Source organism: Onychomys torridus, chromosome 7 (genome assembly GCF_903995425.1).
Source record: "Onychomys torridus chromosome 7, mOncTor1.1, whole genome shotgun sequence".
In the NCBI taxonomy this organism is placed as follows: domain Eukaryota; kingdom Metazoa; phylum Chordata; class Mammalia; order Rodentia; family Cricetidae; genus Onychomys; species Onychomys torridus.
This window is the reverse complement of record NC_050449.1, coordinates 50,174,070-50,201,438: the sequence shown is the minus strand read 5'-3', so window position 1 is coordinate 50,201,438 and position 27,369 is coordinate 50,174,070. Positions and strand designations below refer to the sequence as shown.

The 27,369-nt window shown below is 51.6% G+C and overlaps 1 protein-coding gene across 4 annotated transcripts in view; it reads left to right on the top strand.

Annotated features, from left to right (window-relative positions):
• Lingo1 (leucine rich repeat and Ig domain containing 1) overlaps positions 1-27,369 on the top strand; it is a 185,020-nt gene that overhangs the window by 15,166 nt on the left and 142,485 nt on the right. For all 4 annotated transcript variants that reach the window (XM_036192325.1, XM_036192328.1, XM_036192326.1 and 1 more), the window contains exon 2: positions 6,216-6,325. The gene's annotated coding sequence lies outside the window, so the exon portion shown is untranslated. The remainder of the gene's footprint in view (positions 1-6,215; positions 6,326-27,369) is intronic.

Sequence of the window (27,369 nt, the reverse complement as noted above, 5' to 3'; positions counted from 1 at the left end):
CCCTTAGAAGGGGGCTAGAGAGAGATGGCTCAGTACTCAGGAGTGTGCACTGCTCTTACAGACTAGTCTAGTTCAGTTCCCAGCTCCCACGTTGGGTAGAACACAGTCACCTAGAACTCCAGCCCCAGGGATGTGATACTGTCTTCTGCTCTCTCCTGGCACTTGTACTCAAGTACACACACACACACACACACACACACACACACACACACACACACAGAGTTAAAATATTTTTTAAGTCTTTAAAAAAATCCTCATGAAGTTGGGTGGATTGGACAAGGGTGGTGAATAATAAATTTGCTGGCCCTTTCTGTCTTGCCTCACATAACTCAACTTGTCTCCTTGAGGGTATGTTGGGAGTCAGTGAGCTATTAGTCCTGTAAATAAATATTTAGGGGAGAGGAACCTTCTAGAATTGCAAGAGAGCCCAGTCTTCTACGCAGTTTCCTCTGGTTTTGTTGATTGGTTCACAGTGGGAGAGGTGTAGCTGACTGGCCTGGGTTCTTGGGGAGAACTGCAACTTGGATGTTGGGATTCACCACCTGCTTCTGGCCCCCGCAGACCTGCTGATACTCACATCCTAACACAGATGTTCTTACACCCAGTCTTCCTGCAGATAGAAGTCTTGGGGATAAAGCGTCATATACACAGGGTGCATGGGGAGAGAAAACACGCACATAGAATCTTCTCATTGATGGGAACTCCCAGAGACACATAAAGCCTGTTGTGTTTCTTTCCCTTGAGATACACACACCCTCTTTGCTGTCACCCAGGGAGTATCAACAGACCCACACTGACTCTACACAGACAGCCATGCTACTCAGGGTGCAAACAGCAGTCTCTACCTGCACACATGGTTCTGCCAACTTCTCTGCCATGTAAAGAAAAGCACACCTACCCTCCACTCTCTGCCCCTGGCCTTCTGCAAAGGTGGCTTCTGGGTTCCCTTTCCCTCTGAGCCTCAGCCCAGAGTTCCCCAGGGCTGTGACTTTTTTCTGACCAGAGAATCCCCTAACCCCCTATCCAGCACTCATAGGCTAGAGCCCTGGACTTGGGCTCCAGCCAGCCTAGATGGCCTGTACACTTGCAGTGACCTTCTACCCCTGTCATCTTGGCCCCATATTCTCCAGCCAAGGTCTCAAATTGGTCCTAGAGTTCCAGTAGGGGCCTGGGGGTCGGCGCCTGGGGCCCGGTGGGAGCATGGAGCCCTGCCTCTCAGCCAGAGAAGTGCTGCTTAGATCTGCATTTTATATGAGGGTCTGGGCAAGATTAAAAAAAAATCCATTAGCTCGCTATTGATTTTGTTTTTCTGATTACAAAAGAAAATCCAACAGCACATTTGTGGGATGCAGAAACCCCAGAAGCTCCCTGCCCACCTTGCCCCACCCCTCAAGGGTGATCACCTCGAGGTCTGGCATACCACTCTCCGTCCGCGGATAGGCTGTTACTTGTAAACACAGTCATTTTGAAATATGTCTCGATTCCCTCTGTTGTCATGTAGCTGTACCTCACACTGTTGAATGGCTGCAGGGTGGTCTATGGCGTGCATGTGCCATGGTTTACTTGAATATTTCCTTATTGATAAACGCTTAGGCCATTTCCAATTTCTTTCTTACTCTTACTGGCAATGCCGCTATGAGCATCCTTGATATTTTTATGTGTGTGCTTGCACTTTTTTTTTCTGTACAAGAGGCTCCTAGAAATGGGATTACTAGGTTGTAGGGTATGTGGGTTTAAAATGTTAATCAATATTGCCAAATTATTATTGCAGTGGTTGAGCTAACTCCCCTCCCCTCCATGGTCTAGGAGTGTTCATTTCCCATCATCCTTGCCAGCACTGCTTGTTATAAATCATTTTAATTTTTCCCAATCTGATGGGCAAAAAATGGTATCGTGTCTTCATTTGCATTTGCCTGATTGTTAGTGAGATAGAACATCTTTTCATACGTTTATTGGCCAATTTAGTTCTTCCTCTGCGGATTTCTAATTCACTCCCAATTTTTTCTCTTTTGTCTTTTTTCTTATTGATTTGTAGGGGCTCTTTGCATATTAGTATATTTTCTTGCAGTGTCTTACTTGCATTTTAACATTGTTTATGGTGTCTTCTGCTGTACAGATGTTTTACATGTTTATGTAGTTGGATTTGTCAAATTTTCACTTTATAGCCTCTGGATTTAATGTTTGGCATCGGAAGGCTTCCCCTCACTGCACAAAGTCTCATTTCAAATGTGAGTTTTATTGCTGAAAAATCTTCTCAAAGCTGTGGTGGCAGGCTCCTTCCCAGCTGTCGCTCCTCTCAGCAGCTGCAGCACTGTCTCTGGTGGGAGTTGGGGGAGGCAGTGTCCCCGTCTGTCCATCCTTCAGCTCTGTCCTTCCTCGTGTCCATCCAGGTCTGAGGTCACTGCAGCGCTGTCTTTGCATCCCCATCTCCTGGATGCTCTGCCCCACCCTCTTCTGTCTCCCCTGGGGTCTGGCCCCGGCTATTTCCCCATTAGGCATCAGTAACTAGGAAATGCCTTGGTGGTGTGGGGACAAGATGCCAGCTGTCAGGGAATGTGCTCCCTCACCTTCTGCCTGCCAGCCTAGGCCCAAGTCGTGTGGACGGACAAATAGGCTGTGTTCCTGTTCTCTGAAGAAGTGCTCTGAAGAACTGAGCCAGCCCTAGTTCCGCCTCCACCAGGAAGCCTCCTGGGATCTCCTTCCTCTTTTCCATAGTCTTGGACCAGGCTCCACCTTCTCTCCCTACTGCTCTTTCATGCTCTTGTTCTCTTAGTCCAGGGCTTCTTGTAGTCCAGCTGACACTTCTCAGGGCTTAGTCCTACACAGGTAACACAGGCCCAGGTAGGCTATGGCTGTTGCTGGGAGATAGACCCCCTGCAGGATAGACCTGGAGCTGGCAGGTCTTCCAAGCAAGGAACCACAAGGAAAGTACCTGATTCTACACCAGGAGTTCAAAGCTTGTGCCCATCTCCTGTCACTCCTGCTCCTACAGTGTCCATTCCATTCCTTCCACATCTATTTGTCCCTGGGCATCTTGAATTTGCCAGGTACAGTTGCGTTGGGCCTGAGGTCTGAAGAGAACAAAGTGTCCAACTGCCTGTCCACTGGCGGAACTCAGGTCCTACTTCTTGCTCAGCCACATCCCAGGTGGGATAGATACTGTATGAAAGGGGACACCTTGCAGATCATAGCTCACCATGACTATGACAAAATACCAGCAACAACCATCTTATAGAGCAAAGGTTTATTTTAGCTCACTGTTTTAGAGGTTCTGGCCCATGATTGCTGGCTCCATTACTTCAGGTCTATAATGAAGTAGGTAGCATGTGGTGATGGAAGAATGTGTGGAGCCCACCCCTCTATTGCAGAAGAGGGTGAGGCCTCAGTCTTCAATGAAAGCACATCCCCATTGACCTAAGGGCCAAAAGTTCAGCCTCCTCGTAGTGCCTCCCTGAGGATCATGCCTTTAATACAAGGGCCTGTGGGAGACATGCAGGCTCCCAACTATAGCAAGATACTAGAAGAAATACTCCCTACAGCCTCCTGGGAATGAGGCTTCAGTGGGCTGTAGAGGACAGAGTGCTTGGCAGGTGAGTCAGGGGAACTGGGAGGTCTCTGAAGCATGGCTCAAGTGTCTAACCTAAAACCCGAGGCCACCATCCCTGACTCACAGGTGCTGGGTTTCTATTGGATATCTTCCCTCCAAGTGTGATGGGTCAAGCCTGTCCATGATCTCCTCTATCCTTTGCATCTACCTCAGTCACCAGGCTCACAATGAGCACTTGACAGGAGTTTAAGTGAGCGGGAAGATAACTGAATGAGAGACAGTGTGTTGTCGGGGTTCGGGCCTGGGTTGGCTGGAGGGCTGACTTCTGTGGGGATGCCAGCCCTTGTAGCTGTAGTCTCCAGTCCGTACGATGGGACTAAGCTTCTCAGACTCCGGTTCTGTGGGGTGTCTCTCAGAACAGGAATGTAACTTCTATAATGCGCTGTCTGCTTGCAGTGTCCCCTCCTCTTCCCCCAGGGCTGAAGCCGCTTTGGCAGCATCCTCCAGTTGCTGCCAAGCAGGCATTGGATTTTCAGGGCTCTCTATGCTCTGCTGAGGGGCAAGGAGCCAGCAGGGCAGGTTGGAAGGAAGCCCTGTCCTTGCTCTGGTCCTTTGGTCCTCCTTAGCTGAGCTCTCACATCCTTCCTGGGACTCAGCACATGGGTGGGCCTTGTGTCCGGGAGAGCACTGGCTCCCATTGCAGCTCTCCCCTGCCCCAAATCATTGTGATGCTCTGCCTGTGGTCCCATTTCCATAGCAACTTCTTGTGATGCCTCTGAGGCGAGCAGGAGCTTCAAACAGGGTTGGGGGAAGGGAGCTGGAGACCCATTCATTGTCTGGGAGCTGGCAGTGGGGGCTTGAGAAGCACTCATGGGCATGGCTTGGCCACTCGGCTCTGGTAGACTTAGGCTCAGGGCTGCCAGCCAGGTGGTCTGGAGACCTGCCAGGGATGCGGCTGTCCGTGTTGGCCTGGGCCTGACTGGCTCATGCCAGTCTACTGGGAGCCAGCTTAGGCAGCCATTGAGGGTACTCCTGCTTGGCTGGACCTAGCTTAGGGGACCCAGACTTGATGAGTCATTCAGGTTCTGGCCACCCACCTGTGCCAAGCTGGCACCACTGTATTCTGTCTTGATCTCCAGGATCTTTGGCCATTGGGAGACACCATTAGAGCCATCTGAACTGGGACACAGTTTAGAGATGGAGGACTGTGAAGCCAATGGGCCCTTTCCTGTCTGGTCCTTTTGCTATAGTCAGGATCTTGCTTGGCACCTACTTCTCACCCCTTTCTAGGAGAATCTGCAGCCCAGGAGGCCTGGAGACCCCACCTTCCAGATCCCACCCTCTCACCTGCCACATAGTTAGATATTTCACTGTCACTGTATAGATTGCTAGAACATGGACTCTGGGAGGGACTCTGAGCCTTTGCCATTTCTGGCCCTCACTACATCAACCACCTTGAGGCCCCATCCACTCACCCTTCCATTCATTTGGTCTTCAAGGTCTGTGAGAGGCTCCAGGGATCAGGCTAGTGCTGCATGGTCTCACATAGAAAAACCAGAGAGCTCAGGACTTGGCCCCAGGAGAAGTGGGTGAAGGCTACAGGGACAGAGCAGGCTTTCCAGGCACCTTCCCACCTTCATTTTTTCCATGGTCTTTGCCTTTCGTGGACTACTGTTTGAAGGTGGTTATCACAGTGCTCCCTGAGTTACACATCTGTGAAATTGTGCCTGTGATGTGCCTGTCATGTTTTCCTCTAGTACACAGAAAAATAAACTCAAATGGAAATAAAAAATGTTTGCACACCGTCTAAATCCCCTCATGCCACTCAGAGACGTGTGTCTCACACTCTGAGAAACACAGATCTGATCGAGAGCCCTTGGTGATAACTCAGGAAAGGATTGAGGACTTTGAGAGATTGAAGAAACTGAGGTAGAGATTTAAAAAAAAAAACCAACAACAAACCTCTATTCAGGGCTACGGGGTCATGAACTGGGAGAGCTGGGAACACTTGCCTTGTTTCTGGCCTTCTGATAGCATCATGTACCAGAGACCTCAGGCTGGACATCCTTCCTACTCCAGTCTGGGGAGCCTCTAGAGAATGCTTGAAGAGGAAGTAAGACAGGGGAACATGAGTGGGAACCACAGGCTCTTTGGGGACAGGTAAGGTGGGACTCAGACCAGACAGGAGAGGCATCCTGAGCTCCGCTGTGTTCTCTGACGTTAGCCTGGACACTTCTTAGCACCTAGTGACGGGGAGGAGATCAGTAGTGGTGTTGATGGATACCTACTGTCCTCTAGGCCCTGTGTCCCTGGTAGTCTCTTACAGTCCTGGCAGAAGGAGGAAACCCTTATTCCATGGATGAAAGAAGTGAGGCTTAGAGACTGGACTGTCCCAAGATCACAGGTCCAGTTGTGGAGACAAGCAGCCAAAGACCCAAGCTCCCAGAGCCTCACTGCTCCAGCTGGTGGCAGGAGCATGCAAGTGTACATATGCCATTGAGTACAAAGTGTGTGTGTGTGTGTGTGCGTGTGTGTGTGTGTGTGTGTGTGTGTGTGTGTGTGTATACAGTGTTACTTGCCCAGCTGGGTAGACACAAACCCTTTTGCATGTTTCCCCCTCATACCACCCTGCCTGTTCTGTCTGACAGCCTCCTGTTTCTCTCCACAGCCTCCTGTATCCACAGGCCCTGAGGTACTGGTGCCTATGGGCAAAAAAGCCCACTGAGCCCGACCCAGGCTGATCCCAGCCCAGCTGCACCCAACACTACCCAGACACAGGTAAGAGACCGTTTGTAGGTTAGTGGGGCTTCCGAGGAGGACAGTCTCAGGGCCCTCTTTCAACACACTTCCATCTGTCCTTGTCCTCTGAAATCAACTCCCAGTAGCCCTTGCTGTGGCCAGTCCTGGTTCATAGCCAGCTCAGAAGCCCGGGGCACTTGTCCTAACCACATAGTTTCACAGACAGCACTGGTTAATAGGTTCCCATTTGGCCTGTGTGTGTGTGTGTGTGTGTGTGTGTGTGTGTGTGTGTGTATGTGTGTGTCAAGGCAAGCTGATGCTCTCTGTCCTCTCTGCTGTCACATTGTTGACCAAATGTGTGCCTGACTCCAGGTCAGGAGGGAGTGGGAATGTGTGGACGGAGAGAGTCAGTGTCCAAGAAACTGTCAAGAGGCCAGCCTCGGCTCTGATGTGCGGGGTTAATGGGACTCCACAGTTGACATTTGGGTCCAGACACCTTCAGGGCAGGACAAGACTCAGATCCTAGGTGTTTGTGTTTGTGACAAGCCCTGTCAGCTAGCTGACCTTGGCTTAGTGTGAACGGAGCAGATGGCCTCTTGCTCTGTATCACAAGGAGCTGGGCACGCTCAGTGTGGGAGGTGACAGGCCCCTCCCATTCCGTGTCCCGCGTGAGGGAATGTGTGGAAGCGGTGGTGAACTGATGACATAGGAGGGCCGTGGAAGGGACAGGAAAGGATGCTACTTGGCTTGACCATGGCTTTACTGTGACAGATAAAGTCACCTTGCTCCCGTGTCTGAGCCAATGAGAGAAGGCTACAGTGCTACTTTGCTAAGTAGGAATGGTGGCACAGGCTAGACCATGTTGTCCTCCTTTCTCGACTCAGTGGGACTGTGTGCTCAGAAGACCCCTGCCTGGGCCTGGGGGACAGTTTATGTGTGTGACTTGGCAGGGAGCACACCCCATTTTTCTCTCCCTGGTACTAGATGTCGCTCTGAAGTCTACTTAACCCATCAAAACAGCCCTGATAACTGGTTGGTCCTGGGTGGGCTGGTCACCTGTGTTCGTTAGGTAATGGGCAAGAGGCTGAGGTCAGGGTTCTTTGTGGTGCCTGGATGATGGGGCATAGTGTTCTGGGTTCTGCCTCATCCTGGCCAGGAGGCTGCTGCACCCCACCCCCACCCCCTACCTTGTGGGTAGCAGCAGTGATGGGCGCAATGTGGGGATCACTCCTGGAAGTACAGGGCAAGGGGAGCCTGGCTCAGCTGGTGGCTGGCAGGGCTGGCTGAAGGAGATGATTCCAGGCCAAGGATGGAAGCCTGTAGGGTCCTTTAAAAACCATCTATTTTTCTGGTTATAAAATGTAATGTGTGTTCTCAGTAGAAAAATGCAAGCTCTTGGGTGTTTTGCCCGTCAGTCTTCTACAAAATATGTATTTATGACATAATTGGGATCAAGCTGTACTTACTGTTTTCTAACCTGCCTTTACACTTAATACTACACCAAGATCATTTTCCCATCATTAAATACTCTTCTGTAATGTGATTTTTAATGGCAGCATAATGTTCCAGCCTGTGTTGCCGTGTCCCATTTAACTAGTTCTCTGTTGTGTATGTTGATGGTTTCCAGTGTTTTGTCACTGAAATAAAACCTCGGTGAACAGAGAAGGGCCCGGAGAGTAATGACGGCAGAAAGGGCTGAGCAGGGACGAAGGGCAGGCTGAGCAGTACTGTGGAGGCTGGGCACTGGCCTTGTGTTTGGGCCTGGGTTGCTGGGAAGGCGGCTGGCGCCAGCTGGGAAGAGTTTGTTCCACTGTGCTGAGGGGCAGGCACCTGGCATAGGGAACCCTGACATCCTGAAGAAACCCAGATTTTTCCTTTCTCTCCCCTGCCTCCTCATCACTTCCTGAAGTGCTCCTGTGTTTGGGAAGGGACAGCAGGCTGTCCTCTAGCAGGCTGGAGGAAGTGCAGGCAAGGATGGGTCCCAGGTGAGAGGCCTTACACCTCTCAGTACAATGGGACCTGGGATGTTCCCATGGAGCCCTTATGGACTTGGGCACACCCTGTCCAGTTCTCTTCCTTTTACGTAGCATGCATTTCCTGGCTCTTGCTTGAAAGAGCATGACTGCTCAGATGGGCCTTTCCTTGTTGTCTCAGGGATGGTGGCTCATGGTGGGGACCCAGGAGAGCCAGGGGTATTTTCCCTGACACCTGGGTGGTGCTGCTGGACTAGGTCCTGCTCCCATGGAGGCTGGACTTGCCCATGCAGGTGTGTGTGTATGTGTGTGTGTGTGTGGGTGGGTGGCTTCTCAGGACAGAATATCTCCCGAGTCACACACACATTTATCCTTACATTGTACATACTAGATGTTCCATGTGTGTTCCCTGGTGTCATCAATGGCCCAGTGGTTCATTCATTCCTCATTCTCCTAACTTGCTAAATACCCACTGCCAGGTATGGCTCTGTGTGCCCAACACGGCATCTGGAGAACCATGTGTCTCTACCAGGGACATGTCAGATAAATCCATACCCTCACAGAACTGACCATTTGGAGGTGTTTTAGGGCTGGGGGCAGGCAGAGCAGACCTGTGAATGTAGTTGGAAAGGGACCAGGCTGCACATGTAGACAGACACATGGCTACTGTCAGGATCCAGGTGGCTGGGTAAGCCTCAAAGCCTGGGATAGAACACATAGAGAGGAATCTGAGCCTAACTGCCCAACACGAACCCAGCCCTGAGGGCTCCCTAGTGACAGCCTGCCCTTTCACTGCAGCTCTGCAGATGAAGGATTGGGCCTCTGGATTTACAGTCCCGGGAAATTCTGCCAGCTCACCTTCCCAGCCACTCCTCCCCGGGACCTAATACTTGGTACCTTCTGTGACATTTGTCAAGTCAGGGAGGTGTGCTGACTGCTGATACTAGGCTCAATTCTATTATCCTTTCCTCCCTGAAAGAGAGCCACACTTGGTAGGACTGAAATGGGTGCAGGCTCCCCTAAGCTTCACTAACTGACCTTCCTTCAGGTCATGCTTCTCAGGAACCTGCCGTAGTTCCCTGTGTCAAGACCTTATCCTGCTAAGTCTGTCATGATCTGGCTAAGCCCATCCGTTGTACCCATCTTCTTTCCAAGAGGTGACCTGCCTCACCCAAGCTCAGTCTCACTTCACATCACCTCCTTCTAGAATGATTTCCTCACAGCCAGCTGAGTCTCACCTCTCTAAGATGCCTTCCCTGACACGACTACTTCTTGGCCCCTTTCGCTAGCTGGCTGGTACTCCCCAGACCTGATAAGGTGTGTGGTGAGCTAACCTAACCTGTTGTAACATCTTGTCAACGCCATCATCTTCAGCTTGTTTTCATCTTGCTGTCCTTATTCCCTTGTTCCCCTTGTCTCCTGTCTACATGCTGTTCCCACTCCATGCATCACTGTCAAAGCCCTTCCCAAGCCACGGAGCTCTGGGGGCTGGGGTACCTCAACCTTGCAATGCATCAGGACACTGCATGACTTGCTTTCCTATTGTGGTAACAAAACCCCATGCATGAGGTGACTTGCAGGAGGAAAGGCTTATTTGGCTTGTGGTTCCAGAAGGAGAGGAGTCCATAATGGCAGGGAGGTGGCATGGCACAGGAGCAGAGGCTGAGAACATGTTTCTGGAACCCTAAGCAGGAAGCAGACGTCTCAAAACTGAAATGACGTGAATCTTTCATCTCTCAAAGCTTGCTTCTAGCCAGGCGGTGGTGGTGTACACCTTTAATCCCAGCACTCAGGAGGCAGAGGCAGGTGGATCTTAGTGAGTTTGAGGCCAGCCTGGTCTGCAGAGTGAGTTCCAGGACAGCCAAGGCTGCACAGAGAAAGCCTGTCTCGAAAAAACAAAACAAAAGAAAACAACCAACCAAACAAACAAAAAGCTTACTCTGGTAACATACTTCCTCCAACAAGGCCACACCTCCTAAGCCTTCCCAAACAGCTCCACCAACTGGTGATCAAACATTAAAATGTCTGAGATTATGGGAAATATCTCATTCAAACCACCACAGACACCCAGGGAAGTTAGAGACAGGGATCCTCTGAGGTCCACTTAGACCTCTTGATCTGGAGTTGCTAGGGAGACCCAAGAATGTAGATGATTAAGAAGGCCCAGGCACCACCGTGTGTGTGTGTGTGTGTGTGTGTGTGTGTGTGTGTGTGTGTGTGTGTGTGTGTGTGTGTGTGTGTGTGTAGGCCAAAGGTCAACCTTGGGTGTGGTTACCCAGGTAACCCATCTTGTATTTTCAGACAGGTTCTCTCATTGTCCTAGAGCTTGTTGAGTAGGTTAGATAGGCTGGCCACCAAGCTCTGAGGCTGTCTGCCTCCCCAAAACTGATGTTATGAAGCATATACCACCACTTTAGTTTTTAATTAAAAACAATTTTAGTCTTGAGGATTGAAGTCCTTATGCATGAGATGCAAACACTTTCCCAACAGAGCTAACTGCTTAGCCACCTCCCAGTCACCTCTTAATGATTGTTTATGTTGGGACTCTTTGGCCCAAATCAGGCTTGTGCCATGGGAGAACAGATATCCATCTGACCTTTCCTTACACAGCTACAAGGCTGATGACGTCACTCTGTACAGGCCCTGGAACAGCCCTTGTGAGGCTCTTGCCTCTGCCGACTGAGCTGAATCTGCCTCCCTCAAGTTCACAATGGGTCTGGGCTCCATGGGACAGAGGATGCACTTGGCATCAGGAGTCTCCTCTCCCACCTCAGAGCCCGGTGGGGGCCCATCTCCTACAGGGGACTCAGCAGTGTCTTAGGCTTGGTGGATGTAGTACTCCCTTGTGGCACCTCTGCCTGCTTACTCAGGGAGCAGCACAGGGTACCTGAGATGTGTGTCTCTTATGGCTGTGTGTCTGTGGATTCAGTGTCTCTAGAGCACAGCCCATCCTCCAGCTCATTACGTTCATATAACAGCCATAGAGAAGAGGGATGCCGTTGGCCCATTCATCCAGACATTACAGAGAACGTGTGTGTGCAGTGTCCTGGGATGGCATGAGCAAGCTTGGGGTTAGAAAAGGTCGTAGTAGCCTGTCAAGGCCACACAACCCATGAGGAGTCAGGTTAGCTCCAAAGCCCAAGTTTGTGGGGTATTAGTAGGTGCACACCAGAACTCCATACCTGCGTGGCTTAAACATCAGGAGGGTAGTGCGTCATTGCTTGGAGGCCAGAGGGCTGTACAGGAGGACCTGGGCTAGGCCTCTCTGCCTGACTTCCTTCTGTCTCTTCACATGGCATCTCCCTGGGTGCTGTGTTACTAAATTGCTCTACAAAAACAAAACAAAACAACATTTAGTTGATTTAGTTTGGATCTCCATGTGTGAGAATCAATAATTGTTATTTTTAATTAGATTGTATTATTTACTCTGTGTGCCACAGAACACATGTGGAGGTCAGAGGACAACTTGCCGAAGTAGATTCTCTCCCTCTCCTACTCAGAGGTCAAATGTAGGTCATTAGGCTTAGCAGCAGGTACCTTTACCCATTGAAACATCTTGCTGGCCCATAATTTTTATTTTGTCAAACACTTGTATTGAATTAAGAGCCATCCTACTCCTGTGTGACCTCATCCTAATTAGCTAGTTGCATTCTAACATCCCACTTTCGAAACAAGGGCATGGTCACGTTTTGAACTTCTTTGGGGGTTACAGTTTCAACGTGTATGTGTTTTGGTGTTGGGAATAGAAACCAAGGCTTTGTGTATACTAGGCAAGTTGACCAGCTCCTGAACTGTGTACCCAGCTCTCATGACAGGGTCTTGATATAAAGTTAAGGCTGGCTTCAAAATCTGAATCCTTGAGGCTGGAGAGATGGCTCAGAGGTTAAGAGCACTGACTGCTCTTCCAGAGGTCCTGAGTTCAATTCCCAGCACCCACATGGTGGCTTACAACCATCTATAATGAGATCTGGCACCCTCTTCTGTGTACATAATAAATAAATAAATCTTAAAAAAAAAAAAAAAAAAAAGAGGCAGAGGCAGGTGGATCTCTGTGAGTTTCAGGCCAGCCTGGTCTACAGAGTGAGTTCCAGTTCCAGGACAGTCAGGACTGCACAGAGAAACCCTGTCTTGAAAAACAAAAACAAACAAACAAAAAATCTGGATCCTCCTGCCTGGGCTCCTTCTGTGCCACTGGCTGCCCGTACCAGCAAGGGACTAACAATCTGATATACATCGCAGTGGACAGTCCCAACATGGACCAGATAGAGTTATGAAAGGCTGTAGACTACAATGGGGATGCTGGGAACCAAACTCCAATCCTCTGCAAGAGAGCCAAGTGATCTTAACTGCTGAGGCATTTCTCCAGCTCTGCAGTTTGTTTTTGTCAGAGGTGAGGTTAAGCTCAAAGGAGGAGTAACTAGCCAGTGTTTGGTTTTGTTCACCTTTCAATTGCTCACTCTGCAAAGGTTTATGAAACATGGCTGTAGGCTAGAATGGGCTGTACCCAGGGACACAGAGATGAAGTGACTATGGCCCCCCAGGGTGAGGCTCACAGCCATGGGTAAGCAGGCAGTCATAGGTGACAGTTAAAAATTGTATCTGCTGATATTGGCCTGAGCTGCTGCCAAGGGCCATGTCTGGGTCCATGGTCCTTCTGCAGCTGGGGTCTGCATTGATGTCCATGGCCTGTGCTGCCACCAAAGACCACACAGATGCACAGGGTCTGGATCACAACCTGTGGCCTTGTATAGTGTCCAAGGACCATGCCACCACCAGAGCCATGATGATCTGAATGGCCTGTGCTGTCACCCAGGGCCATGGTGTCCTCTAGGCCCAAGCTGCCACTGGGGGACATGTCTGGGTCCATGCCTCTACAGCAGCTAGGGTCTGAGTTGATATCATGACTCCTGTTACCACCAAGGGCCATTTGGATGCCTGGGGTCTGGCCAGCCACCTGAGACCATGTTGGTGTCCAAGAGCCATGCTGTTGCCAGGACCATTCTGATCTGGGTGACCTGAACTGCCATAGAGGCCATGGTGACATCAGGCCTGAGCTGCTGCTGAGGGCCATGTCTGGGTCTGTGGTCCTGTTGCAGCTGGGGTCTGTGTTGATGTCTGTGGCCCCCTGTTACCACAGGGGGCCATAAGAATCATGTATGATAAAATCTGAGGGTCAGGCTGAGCTGAACCTACCCTTCACTGACCTTGCCCCTCTCTGGACACTGTAGCAAGAGAGCTGGCTCTGATCCTCATGGGAGAGCTGCACTCTGGAGAGCGGGCCCCACCCCTCACCAGTTGTATGGGAGAGCCAGCTCTGCCCCAAGCCTGAGGCGGGCAGCTCCAGCTGCCATGTCTCACCAGCTCAACTACCACCCAGGCCCACATCCAGGACCTTGGGTTGGCCCACCCTAACATCTACCCCATCTATGACCTACTTTAGTATGTGAAAGGACTGGTCCTTCAGAATGATGCCTGCAGGACCTCCATGATTGGAGTGGCTGCAGGATATCTGAGAGGTGTGTCAGCGAGGGTCCAGTGATGATGGTGTACCAGAAACCAGAGGCTTTGAACCAGACCAAGGACTCATTGGATTGAACACTTGCAGGTAAAGCTGATAAGACAAAAGGGTAGACTGCATGACACACTGCGGTTCCCACTGTCACTAAGACGGATGAAGAGGTGTTGGAGAGACGGGAAAGACGGAGGAGCAAAGTGGCTTTTGTTTGAGTGTCTGTTTTGGTTTGGTTTTCATTTTTTTTTTTTTTTAATTTCCTTTGGTGGGAGGATGCTGCAAGGGAGAAGGGCAGATATAGAGGGACTGGGAAATGAGTGGAATTGGGGTGCAGGATATGAAATTCCCAAATAGTCAATAAAGAAATTAAGTTAAGGAAAGAAAAAAGTTGTATCTGCTCTGGAACTGGCAGTGTAGGATCCATTCCAAGCTCTGCCACTCCCGAATGGGGTATGAATTGAGGCGATTTACTTTATCTGGATGGGCCTCAGTCTTGTTACCGGCAAATTGGGACTAATAATGGCATCTGCCTTGAGCAGATGAAGTAGTCTGCTGCATACAAAGGGCTGGCACATAGTAACTGCTCAATGACGTGCCTGAGGGGCTCAGTTCCAGGGCGGTGTGGGAGAGTCTATGAGAGGCTCCAGGTTGTTCCTGAGGGAGTCCTAGCAGACGTGGTGGGTCAGGGAAAGACAGGGCAGAGCTGTCCTTAGAGCACGGAACAGGCCTGCTGCACCACAAGAGCGGTAGAAAGCCTGGAAGTCATAGGACCCGGCCCTGTGCAAGTGGCCTGAGCAACGTGCTGTCTGCCTCCCCCACCACCCCCACCCCAGGCAGATAGAGGTTTAGGGAAGGGGTGTGCATGGTGCTTGCTGGCACTTAGGTTTGCCAACCTTCAGTCGAGGGGAGCTGAATTAAAATTCCTCTTGAAGGAGTTAACAATTTCCCAATTAAGGGACACACAGCGGCGAGGCGCCTCAGAGGCCTTTCAGTCAAGAGGCTCTTCTGCGTGGTGAAAGGCCGCCTGGGCTTGGAGAGCTGCAGAGCAGCTAGGAAGACTGCCAGGCCAGACTGTGCGATGGGCTGGGGGGCTCCCATTCCATGTAGCTAGTAAGCCACCTCTGGCCTCCAGCTTCCAGCCCACATACCCGTGGCCTCCACTAGGGTCCCGTCCCTCACAGCCCACCCTGTACTGAGGCAGCCCAAGACTTTCCCCTGTCTGCTGCTTCTTATCCTTGCTTGATGTTCAGTTTTGTCCACGTAATGCATGGAGTCCCTTTGTCCTGACTGCATCCAGAGCCCTGGCTGAGCTTGGTGGAGCACAAAGAGCCAGGAGTCGCTGTTGGGAGCTTCCCTTAGGGCTGGGTACAAATGGGAGAAGGCCTGGACCAATTTCTTGGCTTCTGAGTGCTCATGGTCCCCGGTACCAAGACACACCTGCCACCCTAGCTTTCCTGGTGACATGTGGGTGCGGTTTTGTTGTTGTTTGTTGGGTGGTAGCCTAGCACTCACACCCAGTGCTACCCAGATGGCTTTCTGGGAGATTCTAGGATTTGTCCAGCTTGAATCTGACTATTTATTGTGTGCTCCAGAGCTGGAATAGCCTCAGGCCTGCTGGGTCCCACTGGCTCCTTCTACCTCTATGATGTTTGGGGGAGAGTGATGAGCACCCCATTCACAGATGAAGTGACCCTCAGTTCAGAGGGGTTCTTGCTAGAGTTCTCTCATTCCATGTCTCCTGGGGCCCTCCAAGTCCCTAAGCGGTGAGAGGCTGTAGGAAAGATTGGCTATGTCCCCTCCTATCAGTGGGCAGTCTAGGCCTTTACCCCACGTCCAAGGGTTCCCAGTGGTTGCCAAGGTCATTCGAGGGGCCTGTGCCGTGGTGGCCCCCCTGTCCAGGCCACGTGGAAACAAGGTAGCAGGAGCATTTGCAGCCCACACCTGCCATACCCCCTCCCTCCTCTGTGTGTCCTACTTTCTTCAACGGTCACAGCCAGGCTGACTGTGTAAACACCCAGAACTGTGAAAGCCTGGCCCTCCAAAAGGTCAACCAACCATGAGGCGCTCTTGGGAGTCCTGGGGGAGGGGAGGCCAGCAGCCCCAGGCATGGCGGGTCCTACAGAGACCCTCCAGTGGGCTTGGGGAGTCCTGATCAGCAGCTCTCAGCCAGCTGGGAGCTGAGGGAATTTACATTCAAATCCCAGCCTGGATTACTGTGTGGCTTTGAGTGAGTGACCCAGCCTCTGTGGACCTCTGTTCTCTCTTGGGTGTCACAGATACACTCCCCCACCCCAAGTGTGGTGAGAGTCAGAGGAACTAGCACATCTGGCTGTGCTGGACACGGGGTTGGTTGGGTGCTTGTTTGTGGAACAGAGACACGTATAGACAGCACCCTAAGAGCACTGACTGGTGGAATGGGTTGCATTCCCAGGTCTGCTGCTTGGGTAAGGGATTCACATATCCTCAGTTTTCTCACCTGCACAATGGGCACAATAACATCTTCTCCAGGGAAGTGTTATACTCCCTCAGTTGGAGTCCTCCTTGAGGACTGAGCCTGAGTCATTTAATGAGCTACATTTTCTTGAGTACCCCGTGGCTTTGCCTGGGCTCACCTGTCACAGAATGAGTGGGTAACACAACCTCTGTTAATAGCCTGACATTCACAGGATCAAAGAGACATGCTATGGACCTCAATGAAAAGGAGCAGCTAGGGCTTGGAAGTCAGGGAGCACTCCCAGGTGGAGTCTGGTCCTTGGGGTTCAAGAGGATTGTGGGAAGCTGGGGAGCCAGAGGGATGGCAGACAGCCTGCCTGTTTGGGAGCGGTGTGAGCAAGGATCTGGCTGTATGAGTAAGCCTGGGGCAAAGTATGAGTTGCCCAAGGGTAGCAGTGGCAGGGAGAAGGGGAGGTAGCGGTGGAAATGGGGAGACTGACAGATCAGAACCCTGGTGGGGATGGAGGCCTAAGAATGGGGGGGTATCTCTTAACATAGAATGGGGGCAGGCACATAGCCTGGATCCAGCACAGAGTCAACCTGAGGGGAGGGCCAAGGGGTCATACAGGGTTGGTGAACAGCCAGACTTCAAGGCTTCAGGTAGTGGGTAGGCAGTGCTCATGGAAGGGCTGGGAGGAAAGTCATGCCAGCTTTTCATGGCAAGTTGTGCCTGTGGGAGTTAGCCTGAGGGGTGACCATCATCCAGAGCAAAGGAACCAAGGGCTAGGCTGTTTGAGGGTTACAAGATGTACAAGATGGTGAGGTGGAAAGAGTCTATGGTAGGCTGGGAACCCCAGAGTCTCACCTTCCTGAGCACCTTTGCATGATAGCCAGGCCCTGGGCAAACCTCTCCGATTGGCCTGTTGGATTTGCACAGCAATCTGGACCATGATGGGCTCTCAAGCATAATCTAAAGAGTTTGGAACTAGGCTTTGAGTGGCCAGTGCCTTGCCTGCCCTGGACCATGCTTTTCCGTCTGCACTTAAATCACCATTCTTTTACATTGGTCCCTGATGGTGGTGATCCCTGACTTCCCTGGGTAAGCTCAGTGCGTCAGCACCCAGATAATGCAGTCGTCCTTGGATTCACCTATCAGGGAAGTTAAAGGGTCACCCAATGCCACACAGCACCAGGGGCTGAGTTCCTGGTCCCTGGAGGAAGGGGCTATGCTATGCTAACCTCCCTGGAATCTGATGCTCCCCTGCCAGGCTTTTGGGACCCAGAAGGTCTTTTCAGGCACAAGCCACTAAGGGGGGCTATAAAATATCTGCACCAAATTAAAACCTATGAGCTCCTCAAGACAATGAAAAATTTCCCTAATAAAAGAGGAGGCATACTTAGGTATGGCCTAAATGAATGGAGTGACTTCCGGGATTAATCCAGGATGTATGGGAGGGTGCCCAGCCGGGAAGGCACACGGTGGATATTGTAACAAATCATTTGCTCTGGAGAGAAATAATTCCTAATGTGTACCGTGAGAGGGGAGGGCATTTTGGCCCTCAGCAGCACCATCCTTCATCAGCTGGGCAGGCAGGGTCTCTGCTAGGGCAGCCTTACCCCCGGGCTCCGGACCTTCAGCGACAGTCTCAGCATCCCTCGTTGGGTGGACTCTGGATCTGCCTGAGCCTTCTGCTGCTGTTGCTATTTGGGAAACTTGATTCCTTCTTCATCTGGCCTCAAGTCCAAGCCTGTGTATTACTCCAAGGAAGGCTCCTCACAGCCTAGCGATCTGTTTGCCTCAGTTTATCTGTTTGAGTGCAGGTACCCAGCTCTCCAGCCTGCTACCCTAGCTCCTTACATGTCTCTGTGTAGACATGAGTAGAAAGGGAGGTGGTCAGCCCTGCTCAGAAGCACAGCTCACTGAGAAAGGTTTCCTGCATCCCGCTTCCTACACAAGCCCCTTGGAGGCCATGGCTGATGCTTTGGGGGACCTGCAGACCATTTTCACAGCCCCACCTACTTGGGGCTGACTTGTTTTTCCATTCATTTGCTTACACACTCTCCAGACACTGATGTACTACCCACTCAGTGCTGGGCGCTGCCCTGGGCTCTTCAGGAACAGCACACAGCTCCAGCCCTCACATGGTTTACACTCTTTTAGAATGAAAAGCAGCCAAATAAATGACAAAGAATTCAGGTGAGCCAAGTCTGTGATGCACTTGGAAAGGAAATAAAAGAAGGCCATAAAATATGGGACAGATAAGAGGCTCTGAAGGGGATACTGAACAGAGGAGCAAGAGGAGGGCCTGGAGGTGGTAGTGGGCTTCCCATCAGGGAATGAGTCCTGGGAGAAGCCAGGATGGCTTAAGAATGAGCCGAGAGGGAGAGGCAGTTTGCCGGGCAGCCTGGCACTGCTTAGTGAGGATTGTATTGGGAGCACACTACCGGCGAGTGCTAAACTAGAGAGTGAAGGATCTGGTGCATGCCTTCCTCTGTGGGAGAGAATGCACACAGTGTAAAGAGAATGCACACAATCAGTGTGGGCATTGGAGCAGGGGGAAGCTGTATTCTCAAAGTATCGCTGGTACAGGGTCTCCAGGAGGGATGGAGTGGATTATGCCCAAGGGTGGCCTGAGCATTGGATGTAGATTCGAGAAGCAGACAGTGCTTGTGTGGGTGATGGGAGGTGGCCTGGGTGAGGTCAGTTCGGTCAGGATGGGGGCATGAACCTGGTTAGGCGTGGTCACTGTTTCCAGAGTTGGGAACTCTGGGGCAGTGGAAGCCCCAGAACCTTGCTCTGGGCTGCTCTGCTTACAGCCAATCCAGTGTCCCAAGTACAAGCATCATTTATTGGGCCAGTGTTAATGATTTACTGCCTTTGCTGGTCGGTTTTTTGTCAGCTTGACATAAACCTAGACATATCTGGGAAGAGGGACTCTTAATTGAGAAAATGCCTCTGCAAGATTGGCCTGTAGGGAGAAAAACAAGAAAGGCTGGTCTGTAGGCCTGGAACATCTCTTAATTGATTGATGTGGGAGGGTCCAGCCCACACTGGGCAGTGCCAGCTCTGAGCAGGTGGTTCTGGGGTGGACAAGAAAGCAGGCTGAGCAAGTCATGGGGAACAAGCCAGTGAACAGCGATCCACCATGGTCTCTGCACCAGCTCCTATCTTGAGTTCCTGCGCTGACTTTGCTCAGTGATGGACTGTTACCTGGAAGTGTAAGTCGAAATCAACTCTTCCCTCCCCAAGTTGCCTTTGGTCATAGTGTTAGTCACAGCAACAGAGACCTTATGGAGACTGCTGTCCTGCAGTCCTCACAGGAACACTCCTCAGTCTGCCCACTTCTCCAAGGTCAGAGGTGTTGTCCTAGCCTATTGGCTCACCCCACTGCTAGTCCAGTCTCCTTCCAGACCCTTTGTGCTGAGAGGAGAGAGCACCTGAATGCTACTTGACAGGAAGAAGACAGGGAGACACCGGGAGCCTGTGCTGTCTCCTGCTGATGCTTCCCTGCGTGTGTGTGTGTGTGTGTGTGTGTGTGTGTGTGTGTGTGTGTGTGTGAGAGAGAGAGAGAGAGAGAGAGAGAGAGAGAGAGAGAGAGAGAGAGAGATGTGGCCTGTGCCTGAGCATGCGCGCGTGGCGAGCCCATTAACAAACAGAGAAATAAATTAACAAGTATTCAACCCACCAAATGTTCCTTCTGTTCTGTATAATAGAGCACGGGAACATAATTTTCCCCTGGAGCAAATCGCAACAGCTGAACCTGTTCCTCATTTTCCTCCAAAAACTGCTTAAAATTCTGGAACGCTTGTTGATTTCGGGCCCTTTCCCTTGCTGGCTCCTGTCCCCAACCCCCAGGCTGCTTCCCTCTGCCTTCCTCATGCCAGGCCTCCTAGGAGCCAGATTGTCATGGTGAGAAGTCTCTACCTTATAGCTAGAGGAAACCCAGCTGAGGTGGGGCAGCAGCTTACGCTGGGCCACAGAGATGGCCAGGGGCCTTTGGTGCAGTAAGTATTTTGGTGAATGAACAAGCCAGGGTTGGCAGAATGAAGCAGTGACTTCCCACTGGGATCACAGCCAACTTGTTGTGTGACCCTGGGTCAGTCATTTCCCTCTCTGGGCTTTGGTACTGTCCTGTCAAAATAGGGCTGATTATGTCTACTGTTCCTGCATGAACATGCCTGATGGTGTGATGTTCAGGGCTGTGCAGATGACAGTAGTCTCCTTTGGAGGGTAACTCACCCCACTCCCAGGCCCTTTTCAGGAATCTCTGGATTCACGGACCCTTGCCCTCTTCTGAGATACTTCAGGGTCCTTCAGAATTTTTTTTTTTTTAAAACAAATTAACTCCACCTAAAGTCATCTCATGGAAGTCTGCTCGCTATATAGATCTGCCTGCCTAGTATATCAATCACAAGCATTCTTGTCAGGCCGGGCCCTCACCTCCCAGCAGCTCCCTTTGGAGTGGAAGCTAGGTTGTGTGTGTGTGTGTGTGTGTGTGTGTGTGTGTGTGTGTGTGTGTCTACCTGTTGATTCTGGTGACTTTGGCCAGGCTGAATTACTTTGATGAGGCCACAGGGGAAGTTCTACTCTGTGCTCAGGATCCAGAACATCCCTGCCTCTTCTCACAGCCTCAAGGAATCTGGCTGTGTCTCATGGAAGATGCAGAGTTCCATCGACCCAGGGACTTCCTCTGTGCTGTCAAAGACACTGCTGTAATAAGGGCTGGCCTTAGGGCTTGCTGTGGGGTAGAAGGGTTGTTGGCCAGGGGTGGTCTCTTCCAGGAGGTTCTTCTTGGCTCTTCTACCCACTATAGTCCACTTAAGCAGCCCCAACAAGGTTCCACAGAGTTGGGAGCTGACACCATGGTGCCTGCATGATCTTTCCCTATTTCTCTCTCTGTGTGAGAGTGTCTGAATGTGTGTGTGTGTGTGTGTGTGTGTGTGTGTGTGAGAGAGAGAGAGAGAGAGAGAGAGAGAGAGAGAGAGAGAGAGAGAGAGAGACAAAGAGAGAGAGCCAGACAGACAGAGAAACAGAAACAGACAGACACACATACACAGAGAGAGAGGCAGAGAGAGAGAGAGAGACAGAAACAGAGAGAGAGAGAGAGAGAGAGAGAGAGAGAGTGCAACAGACAGACAGATAGACACACAGAGACAGAGACAGAGAAAAATAGTCTCTCTTTCTAAGGACCCTAATCTAATCTAATCTAATCTAATCTAATCTAATCTAGACTTTGTTGTAAACTATGCTGTTTAATTTTTCCCAGGGCCCATCCCAGCATAGGCCTTGGACGGGCCCTGGGAGAAATTCAAACACCATAGGGCTCCACAGCAATACTGGGGCTTGAATGGCTTCCTGGATGAGACACAGCTGGAGAATTTTCAGTCTCTTACCTGGGTGTGTGATGGGTAGCCCCAGGACCCTAACTTCCCTCTGCATATAGGCTGTGTGTAGCCCTCCAAGGTGAAGGAGTGTCCTGGCTCACACACCTGGACACTTCTCATGAAGAGTTCTGTCCCGAGCCTCTCTCCAGGGCCCTTCACAGCTAGGCCCTTCCCGCCTCTCTAGCCTCCTTTCTTCCACCTGCCCATCACATCATTTCCTTCCTAGCTTTTGTGCCTGCAGCTTCTGACAGGTATGGAATTGTCTCCCCCCAGCCGGGGACTCCTTTTTTGACACAAAGCTCTCCTCAACACAGTTGTCCCTGGCCCTCTGGGCTTCCCTGTGTGCTGGGCTTAGTGCCTGGTGGGCCTCGTCCAGGGACTGTCCCACTCACCTGTGGTTGTGGTCAAGTAGACAGGTGGGTGAGCAGTGCCCAAACACCTGTGGTCCAGCACTTCCTCAGGGCTAGAAGCTTAAGTTCAACAATGAGCTTACAGTCTAGTTAGGGAGACAGACAAACCTGATGAAGAGCTCAAATCTGTGTTGTATTCTATAGTGAATGACAAGGAGGAAAGAGGTGGGAAAGAGAGAGCAGGGTTAGCAAGAGAGCAAGCAAGCGACTCTTACTTAGTACCAAAGGAGGCATGGATTCCTGGAGAGGGCTCAGGAGGGAGGGAGCCTCCTACCCTGTGGTAGCATGCCTGGCCTGTGAGACCCCCTCCCCCATGGGAGCATGCCTGGCCTGTGAGAACTCCTTCCCCAATGGGAGCATACCTGGCCTGTAGGAATTCCCCTGGTGCCCAGAGGCTCCAGGACTTATCAGAATGTACATCGCAGTGTTAGGACCTGGGCTTTGGCTCTGAGTGACACAGGGTTACCACAGGGCTTGACAGGAGTGTTGTGCTCTAAGTGGACTTCAAAGCTCCCTCTGGCTTCCGTGTTGAGGACACTAGGAGCGGCACAGCAGGTGGCCCAAGAGGGTGCCCAATAACGCAGGCAAAGCTGAGGGGTAGGAGGAGTTAGATTTGGGATAGAGTGAAGCTTGTTGTGGGTTAGTTGTGGGGGTGAGACAAGGGTTGAAAGGATTGACTTCAGGGCTTTGAACCTTGCAGCTGCTTGATGGGGCCTCACCTCCTGAGATGGGAGGTCAGCGGATAAGGCTGAGGGAACAGATACTCAGCTTTGACCCTGTGGAGTTTGATGTCCTGTGTGACTAGGGAGGTGACCATGCATGTCTAGATAATGGCTCCTGAGCACACCAGGCCCTCACCCCTGATGCCTGTGAGTTACTTTAGAGGGAAGACATCTTTGCACATGTGGTTAAACTAAGTCATGAGCCTGTGTGGGCCCAGAGGAGACAGTGGGAGATCGGACTACAGGAAAGGAGAAGGTGTAATGACCAGGGAGGCAGAGATGTCATCTGGGGTCAAAGTGTGTCAGCAGCCACCACAGGACCTAAGCAGGAGAATAGATCTGTCCAGAAGGCTAAGAGGGAACCTATTACACTTGCTTGTGGTCCAAGAAGTCGTTCATATTGTTTGTCTCCAGGGTGGTGGGGGTTATATTTGTATTGCCTTTAAGCTACAGCATTGATGGTTAAAGCAGTTATAGGATATTAGTACAGAAACCTGGCCTGCAGAGAGGAGACCAAGAGTGCTCAGTGTCCTGAGAAGCAGGGATCGTGTGTCCTACAGTTGGTGCCCTGTGGTGTGTGAAGTTAAAACATCTACAACAATGGGACCAGCACCCGGTACCATGACAGCACCGATCACAGTGTACCACCACCTGTAGCTGCCCCCCATCTTGATGGGTGAAGTCATGCATATTTGAACCTTGTCCCCAATGTCATAAGGCTGGGGTTGAGGTGTGCGCTTGTATCTGGCTTCCAGGTTCACAATGGCAAGGGACATCTATAGGGCAGGCTCTAGGAAGTGAAGTCTTTCTAAAGAGGTGATCCAAGCAGAGTTCTGGGAGCTGAGTGCTGGAGCTGACCTGCCTGGGTTGTGAATACTGGTTCCTCCACCTGCAAGCTGGGTGGCCCTGTCTGGGCTTCAGTGTTCTGTCTGTAAAATGGGTGCAGTGGCAATGTCGACTGACTTCATGGGGTCACTGTGAGGCTGACATTCATGGACATAGGAAACACCCACTACATATTAGCTCTTCCTGGCCCCCCAGGCTTGGGTAGTGTACAGGACAGGCAGGACTTTGCACTCAGCCCCCACATACTCTCTCTACCACTTTTAGATGGAGGCTCAATTTTCTGTGCAGACTACCAGCTTTTTGTGCAGCTATTGGGAGAATGTGGCGTCTGACATAGAAAAGTCCTGTCATACTGGGCAACCTCTACTCTGGGGCTCTCCTGGGGTCAGCTCCCTTCCTTCCTCCCACCAAAGCCCTAGGCAGATGACCGGCCTTACAAGTCACCACTTCTATCAGCAGATTGCCACAGAGTTTATAAGGCGGGAGGCTGAGTGCCCCCCCCCCCCAGCCCCACCCCCAGCCTGGGCGAGGCAGGGAAGATGTTTGGACAGTCAGGCAAGGCTGTGACCTGTTGTTGCAGTGACCTCGGGAACAGTAGTGTTTTCATGGCCCGTTAGAAGCTGCTGGGAAGACATGTGGCAATATTTACAGCCCAAATCTCTGTCTCCATAAAGGGAGGCGAGGAGGGGAAGGCCTGGGACGGGGAGGAAGGGGCCGGACTTTTTGATAATGTCATAAACTGAGTTTGTCTCCCTGGAAACAGCAGTGGCAGTGGCAGCCACAGGCTGACAGATGTGTACACTGTAATATGGGCCCATGGAGGCTGTGGAGAGGACATTCAGAGGGATGGATGGGCTGTAACTCGCCAGGCCAGGGCGGGCTGAGGGACAGCCAACTACACTAATAAGAGATTCTGGGGATGCTTACAGAAGGACAAAAGCCTGGGAGTAGGCTTCTGAGGGGCACAGTGAGGCCTGCTGACATGTGAGGCTCAGGGAATACCCTCCAGCCTCTGACCCACAGCTTGGGGCAACCCCAGAAGCAGGCCAATTTACCAGAGAGATGTTTTCAGAGTCAAGAAGCTAACTCTTTAGTAGTCAACACACAGGAGACCCTCCCCACAGTGCTGTTCTGGGCTGAAAGAGACACACATGGGAAGGATTGCTGGAAAACCTTCCCTCAGGTCTCAGGGGCTGCATTCCAAGAAGAATTGACTGGGGAGGCTCAGTCATGCCTGGTACATTAGGACCTGTACAGGGCTGGGAGTGGTGGGTCCACACTGTGAAGGCCACTGGGGCCAGAGATTCACTTCAGTTTCCAAATTTGAGAGCTAGCCTTTGGCTACCAGCCAGTTGCCCCACTCTGGCCTTGCCTAGTCCACAGAGATACCAGCAGGAGGAAGAGGCAGGAGGGACCAGGATTTGCCACCTGGAGAATAATAGCAGCTCAGGGACTGTACTTGCTTTCTAGAAACCTCCCCAAACCCTCGGGTGTAGTGTGTATCTGCTGTCCTTGTAGAGCCAGGTCCAGGGGATTCATCTCAATTAGAGCCACATATGGGCATCCTGGAACTATGCAAACCAGCTTGAAGACCAGTCCAAGAGAGCAGAGAGAAAATTTCCGGTGGAGGGAGGAGAGGTCAAGGGCCTGCCCATGACACCATGGCACGAACGTTGGGCCCATGGCTCTGCTCTCCTCTGTTCCCATACATTGCATCTTAGCTGCCCAGGAGGGCCGAGTGCTGGATCCCCTTGCTGTGTAAATTCAGGAGAGCCCTTGGCATCTCTGGTGAAAGTAATCAAGAGCACTGAGGTCTGTGCCAGGAAGGAGCTGCTGTGGAGAGACCTGTGGACATTGATGATGGAGGCTGACAGCTTTGAGGGGGTGCCCTCTTCTGAAGATGGACGGACCCAGTTCGGGGTTCTTGACATCCAGGACCTGTGCATGCCTTCTCTGAGCAGGCCCAGGGCTTGTGTGAGACTGGAAGGCTTCTCTATGCTTCTAGCTGCTGAGTGGGCCCCTGAGCTCACTTCTACTAATACCCAAGTGTGATGCATATGGACTAACCCTGTGGTATGTGTGCTCTGCCCAGAGTTAGCACAAGAAGTGTGTGTGTGTGTGTGTGTGTGTGTGTGTGTGTGTGTGTGTGTGTGTCCATCCCAGCTCCCACGGGATGGAGCCTGGAGGATATATGCCTGTATCCTCTAGCCTCAGGGAGCAAATGAATAGAGTTGGCAGGATGTGCTTCTGTTTTGAGGTGGAATCTAATCAGAAGTATGTACTGGTGGATGGGTCTAGGTTAGGTGGGCAAGGGGTTAGAAGGTTGAGGCAGAGCTCATCTGGGCATCTGGCAGTTAGGTGAGGCCCGTGTCTACCTAGTATGCCATGTGAGTGAACACTTGTGCTCACTTGTAGAGCCTAGAGAATTTCCTGGGAACATGAATACCCCACTACCTCCTCTTACCTCGCCTAGACAGTCCCTTTGGAGAGGGTGCTTGGCTCTCAATCATGGAAGGCCTTTGGTCCCCCAGGATCCCTCCTTAGGAGCGACATAGCAGAGGCCAATGGCTCTCATAACTTCTGCTTGACTCGGGTCCTCTCTGGAGGGGAGCTTGAGCGGCTGGGAAGGTGTTTGTGAGGGCTGGCAGGAAGCTGAGGGGTCTTCTTAGCAGCCAAGGCAGGCAGAGACCTGGAGTAGGCAGGGTAGGCAGCTATTTCTTGGGAAGATTCCCAGGCTGAGGGTGCTGGGGAAGCAGCTTGGTTCTGGGCAAGCCCCCTGTGGGCTGGCTGGGTTGCCAGTATGTTTCAGGGCCTTGCTCTCGAAATCCTCACTTCCTCAGGCTGTGGCACCCTGGCAAAGGTTTCTACACCACACATCTCTGTGCAGTGAGCACAAGCAAAGGGTCTCTGATGCCGAGAAGTGCCACGTGTACCTTTCTGTGTGTGGAAGACCTGGGGTTGGGGTGGGCATACAGGGTGGGGAAAGTGGGAGGAACAGAACTCAGCTTGGCCCGCTTCTAACCACATCTTCCCTACTAGCCTGCCACTGGCCTCTTTATCTGGCTGTAAATGGTGGGACTGCTCTGTGAAGGTTGAGAAAGCCCATTTCATCAGGCCTGACATGAAGTAGATGTTTATTAAATGTTGCTGTCAGTGTCTTACTGTTATTTGCAGCTCTTCAGGGTTCTAAGCAACCCCTCACCCCCACCTACCCGCTCCATGCTGTCAGCTCTATCCCAAAGCCTCCCGCGGACAGTCTTTGGCCCTCACGTCCAGCCTTTCCTTTGCTCAGATTTGGAGAGTGATGTCTGAAGGGATAGATAGGGTTGCCACATGGACCTCGGCTCTGAGTCTCTTGTTAGGGGAGCCCCTAGTTCTCATCTCTCTACATCCCCCTTCTCTTCTTCTGTCAGCCCACGCTCTGTGCCCACAGGGGACGTCCCCATTGTCCCTGACCAGGTGTCACGTGAGAGCAAAAGCCTGCAGCACAGGTGAGACTGAGCAGACCAGGCAGTGGGAGATGGGAGGGAAGGGGGAGCCCGAAGCCCACCCCCACCTCAGCCCATAGTTCCCAGAGAGGAAGCAGGTTCCTGTTAATTAGCGCCGTAACGAACCGTGCTCCTGTGAGCACTCCTGAGCCTGCTCCCAGACAGATAATTACAATGAGTTTTTTTGGCTGCTGGGGGGCGGCTGGAAGGGGGGACTTCTCTGGCTTTTTCACTGTCCGTGGGGATTTTCAGGCCTACCCACTCTTGCCTCATTTGGAGAAGGAAAAAAAAAATGTGTTAATGGGTCTCTTCTG